Source organism: Giraffa tippelskirchi, chromosome 11, assembly GCF_054371585.1.
Source record: "Giraffa tippelskirchi isolate mGirTip1 chromosome 11, T2T-mGirTip1v1.2.pri, whole genome shotgun sequence".
Lineage (NCBI taxonomy): Eukaryota > Metazoa > Chordata > Mammalia > Artiodactyla > Giraffidae > Giraffa > Giraffa tippelskirchi.
Genome location: NC_137285.1, coordinates 46,500,882 through 46,525,247, shown reverse-complemented (window position 1 = coordinate 46,525,247; position 24,366 = coordinate 46,500,882). Strand labels below are relative to the sequence as shown.

General features: G+C 34.8%; 1 long non-coding RNA gene and 2 other non-coding genes across 4 annotated transcripts in view; 1 reads left to right on the top strand and 2 right to left on the bottom strand.

Annotated features, from left to right (window-relative positions):
- The window catches only part of LOC145527350 (uncharacterized), a 390,970-nt gene that overhangs the window by 22,356 nt on the left and 344,248 nt on the right, over positions 1-24,366 (top strand). For both annotated transcript variants that reach the window (XR_014069702.1, XR_014069703.1), the window contains exon 2: positions 16,670-16,784. This is a non-coding gene — a long non-coding RNA (uncharacterized LOC145527350). The remainder of the gene's footprint in view (positions 1-16,669; positions 16,785-24,366) is intronic.
- Positions 1,472-1,543, bottom strand: TRNAS-ACU (transfer RNA serine (anticodon ACU)). Its single transcript has one exon. It is a non-coding gene; the product is annotated as a tRNA-Ser (tRNA).
- LOC145528032 (U6 spliceosomal RNA) lies at positions 9,312-9,418 on the bottom strand. The gene has a single exon (XR_014070111.1). It is a non-coding gene; the product is annotated as a U6 spliceosomal RNA (small nuclear RNA).

Below are 24,366 nucleotides of genomic sequence, written 5' to 3'. Positions count from 1 at the left end.
TTCATGTTTTCATCATCCACTCTTATCCTTATCAACATACAAAATAAAAAGTTGCCATTAAAAGTAAAGTTACTCATTATGCACTTTAAAATTATCATTTGTGATTCTTCTGGAAGAAACTCTTTCCTGGAAAATGTAATGAATTTTTATATCAATAATCAACAATTGCCCTAGTATTTCTTCAAATACAATTCTACCTTCAAATATGTCAAATAAGTCCTTAAATGGACACAAACACTTCTGAACACCAGAAATAGTATGATAAGAATTAGGGCATATTTTATATTCAGAGGATACAGAGTCTACAGATTCATGCAAAATAATCAGAATTTCTAGTTAAACAAAAATGTTAAATTATCATAATGCTTTCCAACATGTGTTCCCATATCTGAATGTTCCTCAAAAATGTACTAATATTGCTCTCTAAAGTCAGTGTCAAAATATTTTTAAATGAATGAAATTTCAAAATGTTTCTGATATACCAATTCTACAAATTCACATGTTGGCATGAAGAGATAGAAATTGAATGTAATTGGATATTATGCTGAGCATATTAGATGCATCACATAGTCAACTGACCAACTAATTCTTTTGAATTTCAGAAAGTATAGTAGTAACCAAAAGATGGAAGAATCTGTCTTCTGGTGAACATTCTAAACTTAGCTCTAAATTTTAAAGCAAAAATGTTATTGTGAACTATAAAAAAGACCAACAAATAAATTATAAGGTTAAGATGTTAAAAATCTCTGCATATTTGACTATTTTGACTAATTTTGCATATTTTGTATCATTTAAATAGATCTTATCTGAAAATGTTTAAATGGATATGAATTTTAAATGGCCTATAACATTTTAGACAGTTTTATTCCCTTCAAATATTAGGCAATGCTCTTGTGAATACAAATCATGACTCAGTTTTTCTCATAATGATTAGAACATTGACAATAACAGGCAACAGCATTATCAAAAACAAGAAGTCCCTAAAATTAAAAGCACCTTTGTGTTTTTCTATCTGTGAAGGACATGTGTGGATGGATGTGGAGATGAAAAAGAGGGAGCCTCATAAACAAATCCATCATAGCACAGTACTGTAATTATAGACTTATTAAAATAAATTTAGTCTCTGATGGCCAGCCAATATGCCAAAGAGTATTTCTAATTATCTTCTAAATTGTTTGCATCTGTGACTAATCCTACTGTAATACATCTTTGCCAATCAACACATATCATTTCTGAATATGGCTTATTTATATCTTTGTCAGTTTTCAGTGTAATTTTACACTATATGCACACATTTTTCTTCTTTGTAATTATTTTTCACTTACCCTACATAGAAAAAGTGAAAGTGAAGTTGCTCAGTAGTGTCCAACTCTGCGACCCCATGGACTGTAGCCTACCAGGCTCGTCTGTCCATGGGATTTTTCCAGGCAAGAATACTGGAGTGGGTTGCCATTTCCTTCTCCAGGAGATCTTCACAACCCAGGAATTGAACCTGGGTCTCCTGCATAGTAGGCAGGCGCTTTACCGTCTGAGCCACCAAAGAAGTAGAAAAGCCACTGCTATTCTACTGAAAAATCAAACAGGATTTGAATCAGATTTTTATAACTTCTGAAATAAAGATGTGTTTAATTTGCGCTTGATATTTGCTTTGGAAACATAAGTAGAGGCCACTTATGTGTATTACTAAAAATACAAAAATAAAATTAAAACATCTATTAAAATGGGAAGTATTTGAACATTAAGCCAGCATGTAAGGCAACTGAAAAACTTAGAGCTGTGAAATTTATCATTCTCGTCAAGACGCGGCAATGCTCTTTTGGAAGAGAAAGACGTCATTTTAGATTAGCTCTCTAAGGTCCCTTGTAAACCTGAAATTCAAAAAAAGGAAATGCAAATTTCAGTATTAATATGCAAACAAAACCTTTCTGTGTATGTGTCTACTTTCAAAAAAGAAACAAGAGGATAGCTTTGTACCAGGCAAAATAAATCGGTGACATGCTCTCTTATGCCTATAAACATGGATGGGAAAGAAGCCACACTCTTCACACTAAAAGAAAGACATTTATTTCTAAGCTTCTGCCAGTTTTTTTGGTATTACTAATAGATAAACTACCTATGATCACGAGTAACGAAATAAAGTATAGGTAAGCTTTTTAATAGTGTTTGAGATATGTAAAGGAAGATCTGGACCTGTGTTCGACTAACAGCAAAGAGAGACCAGAATAAATTAGTAAAACTGGGAGGAACTTTCAGCTGTGGACACAACCAGAGCAAAACAGATTGAAAGAACAACAAAAAGAAATTCCACATCAGACACACCCTGTAGTTAGGAGGGTCGTGAGACTTTTAAGAACAAGGATATATATTATTCAGTTTTATACTTTTTACATCAGCTGTTTTGATAATATAACTCTTGAATTCAGCCCTGAATCTTGAGCAAAATTTTCCACAGAGAATAAGCTTTAGAAGTTTTGTTTTAAGGATTGAATCCAGAGTGGTTTCCATTGGCACAAAGAAGTGACAAAAGAGCACGTCTGGAAATAAGCTACAGTAACTGTGCAGTATTTCCTAGAGGTAGAAAATTGAAGTGACTTGAGAAAAATAAATACTTTGAATATCCTTTAAAATACTGAAAAATATGAAGTGAAGTGAAAGTTGCTGAGTCGTGTCTGACTCTTTGTGACCCCGTGGACTGTATAGTCCATGGAATTCACCAGGCCAGAATACTGGAGTGGGTAGCTTTTCTCTTCTCAAGAAGATGATCCCTTGGGTTGGGAAGATCCCCAGGTCTCCTGCACTGCAGGTGGATTCTTTACTAGCTGAGCCACAAGGGAAGCCCAAGAATACTGGAGCGGGTAGCCTATCCCTTCGTCAGTGGGTCTTCCCGACCCAGGAATCGAACTGGGGTCTCCTGCATTGCAGGCGGATTCTTTACCAACTGAGCTACCAGGGAAGCCCCCCCCCCCCCAAAATAAAAAGGGCTTCCATTAAAAAATAAAGCAAGCGTCTCATGGAGATGAGAGAAGTGATATTGTCTTTTAGTTTTAAATCTGCCCTGAGTACAAATAAACATTTTTGTTTCTGTTCTGAATAATTTTGAGTAAACATTCATTAAGAGGCTGCTCAGATACTTTCAAAATTGGAGGTATTGGTGTTTCCCCATTATATATTCTTAATCTTTCAGTTAGGACATTCTGGAATGAGGTTGTAGAATAGGTGTAAAAGAAATTTCAATTCTAGAGAATGTTTATAGTTAAAGAGAATTTTAACTAGTAGTGATTTCAAATAGTAAAGAATTGTCTGTGAGATCTAACTCTGTGACCTCATCTCTGGCCACTGTCCCCATTACTACCCTGCTTTTGCCAAAGCTAACTTGTTTCTTTTCTTAAATCACAAGAATATGCACACTGCCACTTCTGGCTGCATGTTGTTGATGAAAGCCTATCACAGGGTCAAGTCAGATAACATTGTGGAAGAGAATACGCCTTCCATGGTGGTTCAAAGGCATCCTTGGTGAATTAATATTTAGTCTACCTTCAAATAGAATATGGATTTGAGGGGTTTCATTTTAACAATGTATAGCCTAAACATTTTATTGTCACACTTGTTTTTTTGTCTCCCTGAAGGTTGAAATTTCAGGAGAAACTCTCGTATGATTAGCTTAGTACTCCCAAGACCTGTTCAAGAAGATGTGTTGTTGTTTAGTTACTAAGTCATAGCTGACTCTTTAGCAACCCCATGAAGTGGAGCCCACCAGGCTCCTCTGTCCATGGAATTTTCCAGGCAGAAATATTGAAGGCATTACCATTCTCTTCTCTAGGGGCTCTTTCTGTCCAAGAGATTGAACCCACATCTTCTTCATTGGCAGGTGAATTCTTTACTGCTGAGTCACCAGGGAAGCCCTTAGGAAGATTAGAGTTATTTATTTATCAGCTTTTTGGGAGAAAAAATTTTACTTAACTATTGTATCACAATTTGTATTGTTGCCCAATAATAACAATATAAAATATTTATGACTAGTTACAGATTTTAATGTGAGCATGCTGCTGCTGCTGCTAAGTTGCTTCAGTCGTGTCCGACTCTGTGCGACCCCGTAGACGGCAGCCCACCAGGCTCCCCCGTCCCTGGGATTCTCCAGGCAAGAACACTAGAGTGGGTTGCCATTTCCTTCTCCAATGCATGAAAGTGAAGTCGCTCAGTTGTGTCCGACTCCTAGCGACCCCATGGACTGCAGCCTACCAGGCTCTTCTGTCCATGGGATTTTCCAGGCAAGAGTACTGGAGTGGGGTGCCATTGCCTTCTCCAAGTGTGAGCATACTTAATATCTATCTCTCTGAATGGTCAAAGTAGCTTTGTTTCTTTTTTTTTCTAAAAGAAATTTTCTGTAAATTTTTCTCCTAAGGAAATTTCAACTCATAGGCTAATACCTGTATTCCTTTTTGGATAATTACAAATAGAGCTTTCAGAAATATCTTATTCAAACAAAACATATCAATTTTATTTATACTACTAATACAAGTTATTATTACAAGTAAAAATATATGCATGCTTAGGATAATAGAGGTTACCACAGTCAATAAATCACAAATCTTGATTATTTCAGCTACCCCCCAAGTTCTCAACAGTTAATTGTCTTCATTTATCTAACAGTAGTAAAATTATTTATTTTATTGTTGTGAGGAAAGAAAATATATAAAATTCTTAGCATAGTGTTTGACAGAGGTGGATGATCCTGATGGCTTGCATGGACCTGGTTGTTATAATTACAACAGTTAGCATTTATTGATTCCTTAATTTTTGTTAGATACTCTGCTAAGCAATTTATTAAGTTCGTTTCATTTATGCACCATCCCTTCCCTGAATAAACATAAAGCAAACACAAATCCTTAGGTAGGCACTAATATTTAGCCCCATACTCTATATAAATAAGCAGGCACATCTGTGTTAATTGGCCAAGTTTACATAGCTAGTTAATAGTGTAGATGGGTTCCATGATAGCCCTCATTAAAATTTCTCCAGGGCGTGATGTGTGAATATCTAGCTCAGGAACAGCCACTACTCTACTTAGTGTTCTTGCATATATCAATAATTAGCTAAGGAGTGCTTATTCATTTAGCCTTCAAGTGGAAATCTTCTCAACCCAGACCTCTGGGCAGCCACTGCCAATTAATCAGAGTTTGTATTTAATTTGAAATATGTTTATCATCTGGCTCTAAAAGGATATAATTCTGTTAATTATCATTTTTGTCTAACTAGTAACTAGCCCACTCACTCCAGTCAATCCCATTTGTCCTCTTCATTTGGACTTGTTCCAGGTGGGATTTTTTTATCAAACTGCACGTGGAGTGGTAAATGAAGGAGTCAATTTGGTTATGCATAAGGGCAGTAGAATCAATAATCTCATATTTTACAAAACATTGCTCTCTAGTCATTGATTTGAGATGAAGCTGATGTATCCCATGATCATTTTTGAATTAGGAGGGTTTCTGGTAGGAAAAAAAAATGTCAAAATAGTTTTTTTTTAAAAAAGGGTAGAGTGTTTATGGAATTTTTACTAGTGCTAGTTAAAAGAACTAGAAGGAAAAAAAAGAGCCAATCAATAGTATCTATGCCTAGAAAATAAGATTTTTTTTTTTTTTTTCAGACAGTCAGACATTTTTGGGGTCAAGCAATGAACTGCCATAGTCACAGAGGAATTGAATCTGTGTTATCTACCAATGCAGTTTTGACAACTACAACCTTGTATGCAGATTTTCTTTTTGGACCACTTTATTCCTGTTTCTTGGGATCATTTCCCAAATAAGGCACTGTTTAAGGAGAACACAAATTAAATCAAAGCATTATATATTTACTTGAGTAACCAATGACTCTTTTATAAATTTTATTTTTCACTTAACATAAAGAAAACTTTTATACCTTATTATCACTGATCTTGTTTTCTAGTTTCTATCTAAAATTTGTTTATCATTAAGTACATTGACAGAGAATGAGATGGTTGGTTGGTATCATTGACTCAATAGAGATGAGTATGAGCAAACGCAGGGAGATAGTGAAGGACAGGGAAACCTGCTGTGCTGCAGTCCTTGAGGTTGCAAAGAGTCAGACGTGACTTAGCGACTGAACACCAAAATGTACATTGCAATCTTTTTTCTATTAAATATCTTCATTTCAATAGTGCTAAGTCTCTTCAGTCATGTCTGATCCTGTGTGTGCCTGTGGACCTTAGCCAGCCAGGCTCCTCTGTCCATGGGATTCTCCAGGCAAAAATACTGGAGTAGGTTGCCATTTCCTTCTCATTTCAATAGATGATGTGCTAAAAATAGAAAATATTGGGATATATTCATATATAACCTCTTTATTTCTCCACCTCTTTGCCACCTCTTCATATGCTTACTTGTTCTACTTAAGCGTAAATGACTATATGGCCTTCATCTGAACCTTCTTGTGTGCCCTTATAAAGCATGGAACGATTTCGTACCACAGTGGACATGTTTGTGGTGTCCTAAAGATGCTTTCTTCAATGGACATTATAACTTTTCAAAGAAAACATATGTTTTCCAATTTTGGCTTCTGTAATTCTTATATGGGAATTGTCATCTGTTGGTCAGTTTCTGCCATTGGTCATGTACATAGGTGACAAACATGCAGATTACATAAATATATTATTCTACATCAGTAGTTGGTGAACTATGGTCTGTGGACCAAATATGGTCCACCACTGTTTTGGGGAAAATTTTATTAGTTAGTCCCATTTGATTATATTGATATATTGTCTATGGCTGCTTTCACACTACAAGGGCAGAATGGGGTAGTTGTAACAGAGACTATGTGGCATGAAAGCCAAACATTTACTATATAGTTTTTTGAAGAAAAAGTTTGCTCATCTCTGTTTTACACTAGAATTTTGAAATCTCTTTTGTTCTTCATTTTGTGTCTACCTGTCAGTTTTTTATGTTGTATAAACAGAAGCTATGGATTTGTATCTTATTCTCCAATTACAAAACATAAGATCACTTATCTTTAATAATAATTTCCAGGATGGAAACCTTTAAAACATGTTTGAGACAGAGGACATTCCAGATAGAAATAAACTGTGACTTTTATCTACACTTGCAAGTTTTGCTGTCCTTGTTACAGCAGTTCTGTGAACACTCTGATGAGATCTCTCAAGAGAGAACTTGTTTCTAGGAGTATATTTAGCTGACACATTATACCTGCTAATATCCGAGACCTGACACAGGATACAAGCCAAGCCTAGGTTTTCTTCGTCCGTGGCTGAACTCTCCTGAGTCCTCTGGGACTCCTCTTGGGATTGCATGGGTGTTTGCCAGAATTTCACTGCAGTCTGAGTCACTTTCTACCCAGCCCTTTATACCTCCTGCGACCCTTTTATAGGAGCCAGAGGTGCATTGTCTTCTGAAAGGTTTTTCTACCCAACCCTGCTTTCTTTACCTTTTATGTAAAAAAGCCTTTACTCCCAACAAATATCTTGAATATGTAATTCTGTCTTGGCATCTATTTTTGGAGAGCCAAACTTACTTGTTCTGTTCTTTCCATTTGTTGTATGTTATCATTCCTCTCAAAATAAATGAACAAGTGAAAACAAAAAAAAAGTTATATAAAAAAAAAGTAATATTAAAAAAGAAAGTAATATCAAAATAAAGTATATTTGTAGAGTGGCAGTTTCTGGAAATTATTTATCAGGTTGTAACTTGGAAGATCTGTTGGGAGGCAATTTCCATTAGCCGCTTGTGTTTCTACATAACTTATAAGCAGGGAATTGACTCTGTTACATTTTCCTGAACTACATTTTTCAAGGCTGAAACAGGGATCATTTCTTCCTGTGGCCGCAGATAACAGGTTTGATTGCTGTCCAGGGTAATAATCTGTCCCTCCAGGGCAAGCATTTGACAGGTTTCTAGTAGATTCTTTAAAAGACTGGAATCTTCTAAGTTTGTATTTCTCACTTGTGATGCAAATGACCTGTGTGGACAGCATCCACCCTGGTGGCTCCACATTTCCCCACGAAACACAGGGTACAAAGGGAACTAATGTAAAAATCTACTCAAGAAATCTATTTTAAATTTAAAATATAAAACAATATTTTACAAAATTATTGAATGCAGAGTAAATAACTGTTGTCTTTTTTCCCCAAAACAGGTTTTGCTATCTTAATTCTGTGACAAGGTAAATACTCTTTTATTGAAAATTAGACCTTAAAATTCTGTAGACTTGTGAAAGTCATTTTGATTTGCTACTTGAGAATTGAGGAAGGAAAAAAAAGTTGTCAAAACCCTATTAAGACATCACTTAGTTAGGATTTCAAAATATTTTTGTCAAACAGTGTGCCCATTGATTTAGGTGAATAGATCACTTAAGTATTTTTATTCCTTCAAAATCCACACCATTGCTTTAGATGGAAGCAGATTTCTGGTATAAATTACGCCTCCATCAGGCATCGGAGAAATGAATGACAGGACTAAGCACCTCACGTAGGAGTCTCCTCGATTGCCCTTCAGCAGTCTAACTGTCTGTGTGTTCATTTCATGTTCAGCTATGATGATTATTTTATGCTAATAAAGTAATATTATGTAGTTTTAAACTGAGACAGGAATAAGCAAAATGAGCCTGGAGAGGACTCTGCAGCTGTGTGGATTGACTGTATAAGGTCCTTGGGGGATGTGATTATCAGAAGACTGAATCATCATTAGGATAATTAGTGTACTTCGCAACTACATTAGTGGAATTATTGTCATTGCTCACAGCTTGTCAGTGCAGGATTTTTTGATCTGGTAAGTTTCATTTTTACAAATGCAACTGACCATGTGAATGAAATCAAGAGAAGTAAACACTTTTGTTATTTCTATTCAGTTTCAGAACTAACAAATTAAAAGTGAATATATTTAAGCCCCAAAGGAGGTATTTTCTGAATTAAATGGTTATCTTGCAACTGTCCTGGATGTAAACTTAAATAATTAAAATAAAACATGTTATTTATGAACAGATTATCCGTTTAATTTTGAGTGCTTATTGTGAGTCAATTCTTAAATATTGAGGCCATTTTTGTAGTTGAAGTATAGTTGGTTTACAATGTTGTGTTAGTTTCAGGTGTACAGCAAAGTGATTCAGTTATTTCTGTGGGTATGTATATATATGTATATACACACATACATATGTATGTATTCTTTTTCAGATTCTTTTTCCTTATAGGTTATTACAAAATATTGAATATAGTTCTGTGTGCTTTACAGTGGTCCTTATTGGTTATCTGCTTTATGTATGGTAGTGTGTATAAGTTAATCCCAAACTCCAAAAATATGAAACAGTTCACAAATTTGCACATCATCCTTGCTCAGGGACCATGCTCATCTTTTCTGTATCATTCTAATTTTCAGTTTGTGTGCTGTGGAATCCAGCATGAGGCCATTCTTATGTATGTCTTAGTTATTAATTTGTTTGATCTTCCATGAGTGTTCACATGTGGCTTCCACTCTGTAGATTCTACTTTGGAATAAATTATACCTTGAAAAAGTACAAAAAAGCTGCTCATATATAGTCAGTGTTCAGTGATACTGTTTCTGTTGTTTGTTAAATAAGCTGAATTTCTGATTAAGGATAGCTGCCTTCTGATCGTTCTAATAACCAGTCACAACAGAGCACTGACTGTTCAGGTTTGACAAAATTATCTGTTCTATCCTAGAGAATGATAACTTTGCTCCACATGATGTTTATGATTGTTTTCACTAGGCTGAACTTTGAAGCACAAAGCTGTCCAATTTATCATGTTTTGCTGATTTCGTCAAATTGATTGGGCAAATACACACTGTACAGAAACTCAGTCTTTTCAATTTCTCACCAAGTTTACCTTTTCTCAATAAGAAAGTGAAGGACCACGTGTCTGTCCTTATTGAAAGACTATGAAATGTTGTTGGAAGTCTTATTGTTTTTTGTCATGTACATTTGGGCCTTACATTGTTTTTTGGACCCTCTTTTCCTCCATTTTTTTTTTTTTTTTCATCTCTCCTGTCCCCATAAGAGTAGTCAATCTTGGCAAAAGTCATAGAGCTGACTTGTTTTCAAGAATACAGGGAATGGGAAGAAGCTCCTTGACATTATCTTGGCATTGATTTTTTGGATATAACTCTGAAAGCAAACACAACAAAGGCACAACAAAGGCAAAAATCAACAAATGTGACTATATCAGACTTAAAAACTTCTGCACAGCAAAAGAAACAACAAAATAAAAAGCAACCTGCAGAATGGGAGAAAGCTTTGAAAAATCATATTTCAGTTAAGGGATTGATAATCAAAATATATAAAACACTTATACAACTCAATGGCAACAAAAAATCCAATTAAAAACCAGGCAGGGAAACTAAATAGACGTATTTCCAAAGAAGGCATTCAGATGGCCAATGGGTACATGAAAAGATGCTCAACATCACTAATTATTGGGAAATGCATATCAAAGCATCAGTAGGATATCACCTCATACCCCTTAGAATGACTATCATCAAGAAGATAAGAGATAGCAAGTGTTGGTGAGGATGTGGAAAAAAAGAAAACTCTTTATATACTGTTGGTGGGGATGTAAATTGGCACAGTTACTATGGAAAACAATAACAGAGGTTCCTCAAGAATTAAAAGTAGAACTGCCATGTGGTCTAGCAAGTTCACTTCTGGGTATATACTCAAAGAAAATGGAAGCAGGATATCTACGAGATATAATCATTTCCGTGTTTATTGTAGCATTTTTACAATGCCCAAGATAAGCAAGCAACCTAAATACCCATCAACAGATGAATGGATCAAAGGTGTTTGTGTATGTGTGTATTTGATGCTTGAAAAAATAGGGGTTAGAGGTGCTAACCCTCCCCACAGTAAAAAATGGAGTGTGACTTGACAGATTTCCATGGTTCTATGTCCTCAGGTTCAACCAAACTTGAATATATTTAGTGAAAGAAATATGCTTACAGTGGACCCAGGCATTTCAAATCCGTGTTGTTCAAGTGTTCACTGTATGGACGATACACTGGAATTGCATTCGGCCATGAGAAGGAAAGATATCCTGCCTTTCCTAGTGTTCTGGATGGACCATGAACACATTATGGAAAGTGAGATCCGTTAGACGAAGAAACACAAATACTATACAATATCAGTTATGTGTGGAATCTAAAAATGCCAGAGTCATAAAAGCAGAGAGTAAAATGGTATTTCCAGGGATTGAGGGTAGATGTATAGGACAGATGCTGTTTAAGTGTACAAACTTGGCAGTGAGTGGTAAATATATCCTAGAGGTCTAATGCACAGTATCATGAATATAGAGAACAGTAATATAATCACCAAACTCGCTAAGAAACTGGAAGTTAATGATTTCAACCACTAAAAAGTTATGATACTTGGGTAATTCAGTAGAGATTCTAATCATCATTCCAGTGATAACCACATTATAATGTGTTAATGTATAAATTTAACATGCTGTAACCGTATACAGCTGGTGGGGGTCTTCCTTGGTGGCTCAGATGGTAAAGAATCTGCCTGCAGTGCAGGAGACCTGCGTTTGATCTCTGGGTTGGGAAGATCCCCTGGAAGGGAGGACATGGCAATCCACTCCAGTATTCTTGCCTGGAGAATCCCCATGGACAGAGGAGCCTGATGGCTACAGTCCATGGGGTCGCAAAGAATCAGACATGACTGAGCGACAAAGCACAACATACACAGCACAACCTTATATTGATCAATGTTATATGGCATATAATTTTTTAAAAAAATGAATTAGGGGAATCTGACAATGGACATAGGGATATCAGAACCTACTCCTCAAATTTACTCTCTTTTTTACGGAAGATAAAAAATCATTTATTGTGTTTTCTCCATTAAAAGAGGACCCCATATGTGTACTTTGAAAAATACTAAAATTTTTTACCAGCAAATAAATATCACAATCAATAAATGTATAAAAAGTTAAATATTTAGAGAACAAAGTTCAGACATTTATAAAAGCTTATAATCAGAGGTAATGTTTTTCAGTTGTGAGGAAAAATAAAAACATTGAAAAACTAAAATATAACCCATAGATAATAAACATTACAACTCATAATAGGAATGGATTTGTAAATAAGCATATAACAGTTCTGTGTCCCCAAACAGGGAAAGGGGTACATGCCTAAAGAAGACTGTACCTCTCCCTGTTTCTTCAGTAACTGTTGAAATGTAGCACATTTTTCCCTTCTCTTTTTAACTTTATAACAACAATTCTATCATTCTTTTTCAAAAAACATTTTTATTTATTTGCTTTTGGCTGGACTTGGTCTTCATCGATTTGTGCAGGCTTTCCTTAGTTGCGACAAGTGGTGGCTACTCTTAACTGCAGTGCATAGACTTCTCATTGTGGTGGCTTTTCCTGTTGTAGAGCACAGGCTGTAGATGCAAAGGCTTCAGTAGTTTCAACACATGAGCTGGTGGGACCTTGAGTGTGGGCTCAGTGGTTGTGGCACATGGGCTTATTTGCTCCACGGCATGTGGAATTTTCTGGGCTAGGGATTGAATCTATGTCTCTTGCATTGGCAGGCAGATTCTTAGCCACTGAGCCACCAGAGAAGTACTCTATCATTCTTTATAAAATCTCTGTTCCAACAGCTTTCATAATACTCAATTTATTGCATATAATAAGAGCTTACTAGAGTCAAGAGACACTAGAGAACATTTAGTAAACAACTAGATGAATATAATTAAGTCTGATTCAGTTCTATATAAATTAGTTAATAATAGCTGTGAAAATCCAATTATAGCTAAAGCCCAGGCATTTTCCCCACACAAATTGTTTTAGTAGGAGTATCAATTTTAAATGGTAAATGATTTGAAAATTATACTGACCAAATCACTGCAGGCTACTAAATATTCTACTCAGAATATCTACATGTTTCATTCTAAACCATTCATACTTGTTACCATTAAGCGTCTGCTATTCAAGAAAAGTGTTTTTTCATCAGAGAGAATTAATCTTCTTGATAAATTCCTCCTATATTTCAGGTACTTGGGCACTGTAATTTTTATTTTATCTAATCTTTTCTTTAGTGTAACTGTTATGTGTAATAGATGAGGTTAGTTATTTTCTTTGCTTTTTAGCTCGAGTGGATCTAGATGTAAGTAGATGCATAAGTGAATATGCAATAGATATTTCCCTATTTTATTTCATATACTGAAATAGAACGTTTGTGGAAGAAATTTCACAAGTCCATAGTTAACTGTAAAATAAAGTTTAGAGTTAAAATCACAGATATCTACATAATTTATGAGCTTGTCTTTTTTTCTTTTTTGGCCTTTCTGCACAGCTTACAGGATCTTAGTTCCCTGACCAGAAATGGAAGCCATGTCACCTGAAGTGGAAGCAAATCTCTATGAGCTTATCTTAATTCAGACATTATTGATAGATATGCTTATATGAAATGCTTTTCTTTTTCATTTTGTTCTAAGAATGCTTTAATATCTGAATAGGCTCAGAATGCCTTGACATTTCTCTTAATTCCCTGAGTGATTGAACTCATCATCTTATAGCTCTGCCCAAAGCTAAAACTCTGCCATCAGTGAATTCTTCACATCCATAGACAAAGACAAAAATATGCATCTGTATCTGAGGCCTGGACTCCTAATTATAGAAATCAAAGCCCTTATTTTTTAATATTTATGCATGTGATTTCTAAGGTGCCATTTTTTTTAAATTTAGTTTTATTCTTAATCGGAGGATAATTCCTTTATAATATTATATTGGTTTCTGCCATACATCAAGGTGAATCAGCCATAGGTTCCCTCCCTCTTGAACTTCCCTCCCTCCTCGCACCCTATCCTACACCTCTAGATTGTCACAGAGCACTGGATTTGGATTCCTTACGTCATACAGGAAATTCCCATTGGCTATCTGTTTTACATATGGTAATGTATATGTTTCAGTGCTTCTGTCTCAAATCATCTCACCCTTTCCTTCCCTTCCTGTGTTCAAAAGTCTGTTTACTCTGTATAATAGGCTCTAGATTCATCCACTTCATTAGATCTGAGTCAAATGCATTTATTTTTATGAATGAATAATATTCCATTGTATATATGTACCACATCTTCTTTATTCATTCATCTGTTAGTGGACATCTAGGTTGCTTCCATGTCCTGGTGATTTTCTTGAATACTCGAACCACATTGAAATTCATGATTGATCATTATCTTAGCCTTATTCTATAGATGGAGAAAATCTTAGACCTAACATTGCATAATATTTATTATGCTTACCTATTCAGGGTCAGGTACTTTACTTGTTATTTATTTATTCCTTATGTACCACGTTGTTGTTATATCCATTTTTTCAGCTGAGGAGACAGTCTCAGAGGGTCATTATCTAACTTATGGTCCTGCCACTAAAATTAGTAGAAGTAGGATTTAATCTTATTTCTGTCTGACATCATACTCCATGTTATATATATTTTGATATTAAACACACTACTACTGTAAAGTAGATTGTGGTGTCCATGAGAATGAGCCTGGTTGACCTTAATTACAAGGAGCGTCGTTGACCAAGCGTCCCAGTCACTACACTCTGAAAACCATTTACACTAAGGCCAGTCTAAGAATGAGCACAGCAAGGATACCAAGGTGAATCCATTCCTAGGAGACACAGGTCTTTTCAGAAGGCTGATCTTGGCTTGAACATTCCCCACTGCCTTCCTCATTGGACCTTTTTTAGACTACACAGCAGCCTAGGACGTACATATCCATCCACTTCATCTTCTCTTCCTCTCCTTTTCTCAGGGTGTGACTTGCTTTGCAATCTTACTAGTGGCTCTCACACAGACATTTTCTCTAGTAAAATCCTTGCACATTAAAAAAAAAAAAAATAGCAAGCCATTTCCATGAACTTTTAAGGTTCTAGTGATCAGGAGTATGCTTATATCCCCTCCAGATTGAAAGAAAAGGGCTAAATCTTGCATTCTCTATCACAAAGAAAGATGCACAGTGCCTGGTAGGCCTTTTTTTTTTGGGTTCTAGCACTCCCAAAGTGCTTTGCTAGAACTTAAAATTCTGTGACAGTCTAGGAAGATTCTTCGCAACCATCTGTCCCTCTCTCCTTCGCCTGGAATCACGCTTATGTCACTGTCTGAGGCTCTCTCAGTCTTACCTGGTAATTTACCTAATTTGTCTCACACAGTCTTTCCTCCTAACATAAAATCTGTGCATTTTAATCCTGTCTTGACATCTGCTTCTGAGAAAACACTGACTTACATATATGTTAATCAAAAATTATATCATATTGTATGATTTGTACTGGTGAAATGATTAGACCAGGCAATATAGGATTAATTATGCTAATAAAAGCAATTTCCTATTTCATATGCTGATTAAAATTTGTTACAAGTGAGTTAAGCAAGGTCACTAAAATTGTGAAAATGACAAATTAATGAGAACTGTGTTTGCCACAAGGTAACAACCAACTAAAAACATTGTTATTAAATAATCTATGTAAATATTATGAGAACTACAGTTAAAGTGTGTGAAATTTCTAAGTAGACAATAAAGGAAACAAAGGAAAAAATTTCTAGTAGATAATAAAGGAAATAGACTTTTAATTATGGGGGAACCAATTCAATGCATTAGAGATAATTAGAGAAATAATGAAAAGGTCAAGAGACAATTTGTTGACAAACAGTTCATTTATTGACTTTTATTTCTGGCTATCATGCAGTGAGTTGGGCATTCTCATAATATTTATCAGATTTTACTTTCTCATTAATTATTTTCTTGCATTTGTCAAGAACTAAAAATTATTCTTACCCTTTATCCCAACTGTTTCTTTTTGTTGAAAATCTTTAGAGATTAATAAAATATAATTATCATAGTTTATAGATTCAGGTATGCAATAATAATTACAATAAAAATATTTAAAAAGATATCTCAGGAAAAATACATTTGTATTATTTGCAATGAATTGTCAAGTGTAAATTTCATACTGAGCTGCAGGGTATATGAGAGTCTTCTATGCTTATTCATAACAGAACTACACAATCTGACACAATGCCTGAATTGCTATAAGCAATTATTAAATAATTATGGAGTAAACTTAAAAACTGTTAATGACCAGTTAAGGCACATGAAATAATAGAAACAAGTAAATATTAGGAAATAGTATAAATTATTAAACATATACTCTATGTTAAACATATATTGTATGTTTAAACATACAGATTAAAGTGTGAGATGCAGTAACCAAAAGTCATTCCAAAGATAACAACCTTTACTTTCCAATATACAGATTATTTATAATAATTTTCTTTAGTCAGAATTTCTTTTTCAACAAAATTTTTCTTAAATTGGAAAATAAAGTATTCAAAAGGAATAAATTAAACAGAAGTCTTGAGAGACAGCTTTCAGCAGAAAAATTAAGAACAAATAGTCTGCTTAGAACACCAACACTAATTCCTTTGTCAATGACAGCAGCCCCTTTACCCAAACCCCAACAGAAAGCTTTAACCCTTCAGAGTCCCAAACATAAATGCCCTAACACTGTGATCTCTTCATGATATGATTTAAAATCCACTGTACCGATATTTGTTCTGTGTCAGTTGTTATAATAAAATACCAGAAGATTGGGTGGCTTAAACAACAGAAATTAATTTTTTTTTTATAGTTCTGGAGGCTGGAAGTCCAAGATGAAAGTGAGAGAAGGTTTGGTTTCTCCTGAGGCTGCTCTCCTTGGCTTGTAAGTGTCCTCATGTGACCTTTTCTCTGCATTCACAAAACAGGTACGTTTCCCTCATAGTTCCACTCATATGGCCTCATTTAACCTAAGTTATTTCCTTAAAATCTGTATCTCTAAATACAGTGACACTGGGAATTAGGACTTCCATGTATGAATCTGGGGAGAACACAATTCACAATACCTTCCTAGTTCTGTTTTGTGTGATTGTATATATAATCAGCATTGTTAACTCTATGACATGGAGCATAAATTCTATGTGAAAGTGGACTTCTTACAAGATTTAATGCAAATTTCCTTTCATAACTACAATTCAGACATTATATAAAGGTTTTAATCTGTCTATCCATAGTTTAATCTGTCTATCCATAGAACAACAGACTGGTTCCAAATAGGAAAAGGAGTACGTCAAGGCATATATTGTCACCAGACTTATTTAACTTATATGTAGAGTACATCATGAGAAACGCTGGGCTGGAGAACCACAAGCTAGAATCAAAATTGCCGGGAGAAATATCAATAACCTCAGATATGGCACATGACACCACCCTTATGGCAGAAAGTGAAGAACTAAAGAGCCTCTTGATGAAAGTGAAAGAGGAAAGTGAAAAAGTTGGCTTAAAGCTCAACATTGTGAAAACTAAGATCATGGCATGTGGTCCCATCACTTCATGGCAAATAGATGGGGAAACAGTGGAAACAGTGGCAGACTTTATTTTTGAGGGTCCAAAATCACTGCAGATGGTGATTGCAGCCATGAAATTAAAATATGCTTACTCCTTGGAAGGAAAGTTATGACCCTCCTAGACAGAATATTAAAAAGCAGAGACATTACTTTGCGAACAAAGGTCCATCTAGTCAAGGCTATGGTTTTTCCAGTAGTCATGTATGGATGTGAGAGTTGAACTGTAAAGAAAGCTGAGCACCAAAGAATTGATGCTTTTGAACTGTGGTGTTGGAGAAGACTCTTGAGAGTCCCTTGGACTGCAAGGAGATCCAACCAGTCCATCCTAAAGGAGATCAGTTCTAGGTGTTCATTGGAAGGACTGATGTTGAAGCTGAAACTCCAATACTATGGCCACCTCATGCAAAGAGTTGACTCATTGGAAAAGACCCTGATGCTGGGAAGGATTGGGGGCAGGAGGAGAAGGGGACGACAGAGGATGAGGTGGCTGGATGGCATCACCAACTCAATGGACATGGGTTTGGGTGGACTCAGGGAGTTGGAGATGGACAGGGAGGCCTGGCCTACTGCGGTTCACGGGGTCGCAAAGAGTCGGACACGACTGAGCGACTGAACTGAACTGAACTGATCCATAGTTTAACCTTGAACTTAAAGATGTTCATATGTGACTGATTTTGCTTTCTCAGCAATGACTTAATTTTGTATATAAATTTTGGAGACTCGGAGAATTTGCTTGACCTTATACGGTATTTTGTGCTCAGTTGTGTCCAACTCTTTGCGCCCCCGTGGTATATTGTCTGCCAGGTTCCTCTGTCCATGGGATTCCTCAGGCAAGAATAGTGGAGTGGGGTGCCATTTCCTACTCTAAGGAATCTTCCCAACCCAAGGATGAAACCTGCGTCTTTTGGGTCTTTTGTGTCTCCTGCATTGGTAGGTGGATTCTTTGCCACTAACGTCACCTGGGAAGCCCATATGTTATTTTAGGTCAGTATAATCAGTTCGGTTCAGTCAGTCAGTCATGTCTGACTCTATAATATTTATATTTGTTATTTTAAATATTTGAAGAGTCATTAGTGAAAATAAGCATTATTCCAGTTCCGAAATGTTGTTGTCCTTGAGAATCAGAGACTTGAATGAGGGAGAAGCTAAGGAGCTGATCATAGACTAATAGCATCCACAAATTCATGGTCGTTTGTGTAGGCTATTAAAGCTCAAAGCTATAGGCTATAACTTACTACGTTATAGGGGCAAAACAATTTTCTCAGTGTAATTTAATATTCTGAATTCCAGCATAATGAGCACAGATTACTGCGTTACTATGCTGTTGGTTTTGTTATATTTTCAAGTTATCTAGCAGGATCCATAATAAAAAATAGTCTATTGATAATTATTGACAAATGAAATAAATGATAGATGGGGAAGAATTTTTTGGCAGGATTTTTGAAAAGTTAGAACTCATATGAAAACCACAGGTTACCACTAACCATCAGAAAACTTGAAGAACTGGATATTTCTTGAGTATTTTCGAAAGAGTAGTGAGTAGTACACTAAATATGTGAGGCTATATTTTAGTAGCTAATGAGATGGTTATTAGGGCATCATATTGTTTGTATCATCACTGCTATACTGAAGGCTGTTTATGACAGCTTCTCCAATAAATGCTGTCATTCTAGTCAGTTTAATAGTATATGCCCCCCCTTCCCCCACAGTGGCCCCTTTTATAACCTGTGAGAATAATCAAAAGAACCATTCAATAAATATGTCAAAATAATTTATATGTTCCTTCTCTGCATTGTCTCATGTCTGTCCCTACCCAATAAACTAATGTAAACCAAATTCAATTTAGAAAAAAGCCACATTATATGTATGTTTATATATATATATATATATACACATATAAAAGCACATATATATCCAAACTATTTCTTTATTTTCTATGTATGTGAAAAGATGCACATTTTGTGGCTCTTCAAAATGAGTTAAAGTATTAAGTATAGAAGTTGTAGAATAGCCAGCCCAGCAGTGCTGTTTCCTCTTGATGCAAGAGAAAACTGCTGCTGCTGCTGCTAAGTCACTTCAGTCGTGTCCGACTCTGTGTGACCCCATAGACGGCAGCCCACCAGGCTCCGCCGTCCCTGGGATTCTCCAGGCAAGAATACTGGAGTGGGTTGCCATTTCCTTCTCCAGTGCATGAAAGGGAAAAGTGAAAGTGAAGTTGCTCAGTCGTGTCCGACTGTTAGCGACCCCATGGGCTGTAGCCTACCAGGCTCCTCCGTCCATGGGATTTTCCAGGCAAGAGTACTGGAGTGGGGTGCCATTGCCTTCTCCAGGAGAAAACTAAGAGCATAGAAAGAGACTGTCTCGAAGCCGCGATGAGAAAAAGATGGAGGTTTAGAAATTTCATTAAAGTAAGCAATCTCCTAAATATAAGCTGAAAATTTCGGTAGAGATGCATAGGGAAAAGGAACTGAAAATGAAAAATAATATAGATTGAAGAATTTATTTTCAGAGGAGAATCTGGAAGTTAGAAACAGATCAATGGGACACAGCAAGTGAAACTGAGTTACTTTATAACCATCTGGCTGTTCACCTTAGAGAAATGAAAACTTCTGTTCACATGAAACTGGACAGGAATATATCTTTAAATCACCGTAAACTACTCACACAAGTCTTTTAACAGGTGAATGGATAAACTATAGTATGACTATACAATGGAATAATACCAAGCAAGAAAAAGGAACAGACTATTGGTAAATCCGGTATTAGAGGTGACTCCCAAAGGCATTTTGCTGAGTGAAGAAGTCATTTCCCAAGCCTTACATACTATAGGATGCTATCTTATATGATGTTTTAGAGAAAGGAAGCACTACATGAACAGAGATCAGTGGATGTCAGAGGTTAGGTTTGGAGGGAGTGTTGACTACAGAGGGAGCACAAATGAGTTTTGGGGATGATGGACCTCTTCTGTATCCTTATTATAGTGGTCATTAGACAAACTTATACATGTACTAAAACTCATAGACTTGTACACCGAAGTCAGTGAATTTTTGATGTTTGTACTTTAATATTAGACATAACACAAAAGGAAGGAATGAATGGACATAAAGAGAGGAGAGAAGGAAGGAGATGAAGAAGAAAGGGGAGAATGGGAAGGAATAGTTTCATGTTAATTTGACAAAGTTGTGGAAATCTTTAGCTATTCCTAAGAAAGTTTCCAAGAAAATGAGCACCAGCTTGCTTCATTTGCAACATCCAGTGATTAAAATAGTTCAGTCTTCTCAATAAGATAGAACAAAATCTCCATGTTTACTTTATGTATTTGATGAAACCTAAGGTATGTTAGCAACTGAGTCCAATATAAAAATTAACAAATAAGTCTTGAATTTTATCAGAATAGTTTGAAATTGACTGATGTACAGTCTTAAATTATAAATACAGTCACAAATGAATTTTTAATATTATAACCTTAAAAATTACATGAGCTTTTATTTTAAAATTTTGTGCCATTATAATATACAATATTATTTATTCTCTTAAAACATCGTCACCATTTTTATTGATGAGCTAGTTCTTCACATTCTACATTTATATGTCATGCCATTACATTGAGTGTTAATATATTATGAAATAGATATTGAGATTTTATGCTCAGGAGACAGAAAACTGTGTGAACTTAGATTTCTTTGTTATGAAATATGAGTTACATACTTTAGGAAAGGAAAAACTCTAGTAGTAGAGGTCATTATGAGTTACAATATGTGAATTGATCTGGTTGCCATAGAGTTAAAAATGCTACTGTATATATGTATGGTGGTTTAGTTGCTAAGTCATGTCCAACTCTTGGGACACTATGGACTGTAGCCTGCCAGACTCCTCTGTCCATGGGATTTCCCAGGCAAGAATGCTAGAATAGTTTGCCATTCCTTTCTCCAGTATATATGTATGGTTGGCCAACAAAGTTTGTTTGAATTTTTCTAGAACATCTTAAAACTCAAACAAGCTTTTTGGCCAACCCAATAAAACAGCATCATTCTTTGCACATAATAAATTACCAGTTATTATTTTGACTGTTCACAAATACATCTATAGTCAATACATACTTTGAAATATGAATAGATACTCAAATTATTAAATTATCATTATTTCAACAATAATTCATATCCTCTACAGTGAAACATGTTCAGTAACTTTATAACCTATACTTAAGTTGGCACTTCATGTATGTAACAATTGAGTGCATTTTACTGTTTATTTGTGTAAATTAAATGAAGGTAATTATTTCAAAAACTGCAATATAGCATGCATCATAAATTTTATTTTCATTAAGAATACTTTTAGTTACTCTTTGAAGAATTAAACATTTGTGTTTTTTTCTGTACCACTAGAGGCCATTGTATCCTTTCTTAAACAAATAAGTACATATGCAAATCAAAACCTTTATTTGAGAGGCATTTATAAATAATCTAGAAGAATTCATATGTTGTATAACGGAATGGATAACATGTGGTTTCAGGGTGGAAAGCTCCTCTCTGCTTCACTGCTGTATATACTTGATTTGATTGGTAGCTGTAACTGAAGGAAACTTGATTTTCTGGTGGAAAGACCGACTCGTATTATGGCAAATTCAAAGAAGATTTTTAAAAAAGTAAAAAATTGCATGAGAATATCTCAGAATTCACCAAAGATTTTTGTCATGTAAATTATTTTTAGTTGCATTCTTTGAAATGTAACTTTGAAGAATACGATTCCCATCAAGTGAATGAAAAACTTTAGAATTGTTGAAGTGTATTACTTTTTAATGTGAAGTGATGATAACCAACAAAGCTATGGTATTTATTTCTCTTTAGGAAAAACTGTGTGAGATATTTTTAAAGAAATACATAATAATATCATGCATATGTGAAGGGGAAAAAGTATGAAAGTACTGAAGTAATTCCAAAAGTTAGCATAAAATTTCCATCTTGTTTTTCATTTTAGTGAACTAAAATGAAATGATTTTGTGATTTGCATAATAATCTCTCAAGCTGCTTTTCTGAGGTTAGAACACGAAATCAGCAAATTTAGTGCTGTTGTGCCTTTATCATTAGGTGACCCTCTAGAGTTAATCTAAGAGAAATTTATGTAAATAAATTATTGTTGTAACACGTTATTTATTTTTATTATGAAGTTTACTCTTTTCCCAAAAATAGTAATGGGAAAACATTGTTAAAATAATATCCATATTAAAAAAATATACATGGAGTATGTTTTGAAGGTCAAGTAGGTATATGAATTAAACCATAAAATAACTTGTAATAATTATAGCTATCTTTTGAACATGATCTGTATTATGCCAGAGTATAAAAATCATTTGAAATCATGATATATTAGCAATTAAAGAACAGTGTTATACCTTAATGGCCCTGATTAAGTGATATAGAAAAATTAAACTCCACCATAATTTTACACTTTATTGTATATAGAACCACTGATTAAAATATCATTGCAATCTTCTTAGATAATTACAGGAGAGGTAGGAGATTTTCAGAGACAAAACAATTTTCTCTTGAATTCAGGAAAGTAGAACCAAACCATTTAAAAACAAAAGCTGAATCACATATTCTTGGGTTACATAACATTCAAAAATCCTTATCTGTGTTAATGGGGAAAGGTCTGTAATAAGTTATTTTACGTTTCAAAGTAACAAGACTAATACATGTTATTTTGTTAGCTGGTAGATAAGACTTTTCTAAATGTAATCAATGTGTGTTTATAATGGCAGAATTTTTCACTAAAATGGAGCAAATTTCTTATGATTTCACTGAGTTTGATGACCTGTCTAAATCTTAGACACCAGCAAATGTAGTCCACTTAAAATGATACTAAAAATTATGAAGTTATATCAGATAGCTTTTGTTTCAAATTTTTAAGAATATCCAAGATAAAGAATATAGCCAAATTAGGTTGTGAACTTTTGTTACTATCAAGAAATACAAATTATGATTTTACTGTTTTCCTTATTCATTCATTTGTTGATGAATACTTAGGTTGTTTCCATAGCATCTGATATGAACTTGGGTGTATAGATGTCTCTTGATATCCTTGTTTTCATTTTTTTGAGTGTATACTCAGAAGTAGAATTGCTGGATCATATGTTCTATTTTTAAATTTTTGAGGGATATCCATATTGTTTTCCATAGTGGAAATTTACATTCCAAACAAGAGTGCATGTTAACCTCTTTTCCTGCACATCCCCCACAACACTTGTTATCCTGCTTCTTTTCAATGATAGTCATTGAAACAATTTAAGGGAATAACTCACTGTGGTTCTGATTTCCATTTCTCTGATGATTAGTGGTACTGAGCATCTTTTCAGGTACCTATTGGCCATTTGTATGTCTTCATCAGTAAATGTCTATTCAGTTCCTCTGCCTATTTTTCAATCAGCTTGTCTTCCTTTTGCTATTATGTTATGAGTACCTTAGTTATTTTGGAAATTAACCTTTTATCATAAATGTGATTTGTAAATATTTTCTCTTATTCCATAAGTTGTCTTTTCACTTTTGATGGTTTCCTTTATTGTGCAGAATCTTTTTAGTTTGATGGAGCCCCACTATATCTAACAAAAGCTGAATAACATATTCTTGGGTTACATGACTTTCAAAAAACCTTATCTGTGTTAATGGGGAAAGGTCTGTAACAGGTTATTTTGCAGTTCAAATTAACAAGACTAATATATGTTATTTTATTAGCTGGTAGATAAAAACTTTTCTAAATATAATAAAATTTAAAAAAAGGGGTGAGAGTCGACATCCTTGCTTTTGTTGACTTTTCTTTTGGTTTCAAATACAGATTATCATTGTTAAGACCAATGTCAAGGTGCTTAGCCCCTATTTTTCTTCTAGGAGTCTTATGGAAATTCTACCAACTGCAGATTAGGTAGTACTACGGTATGTATTTATTG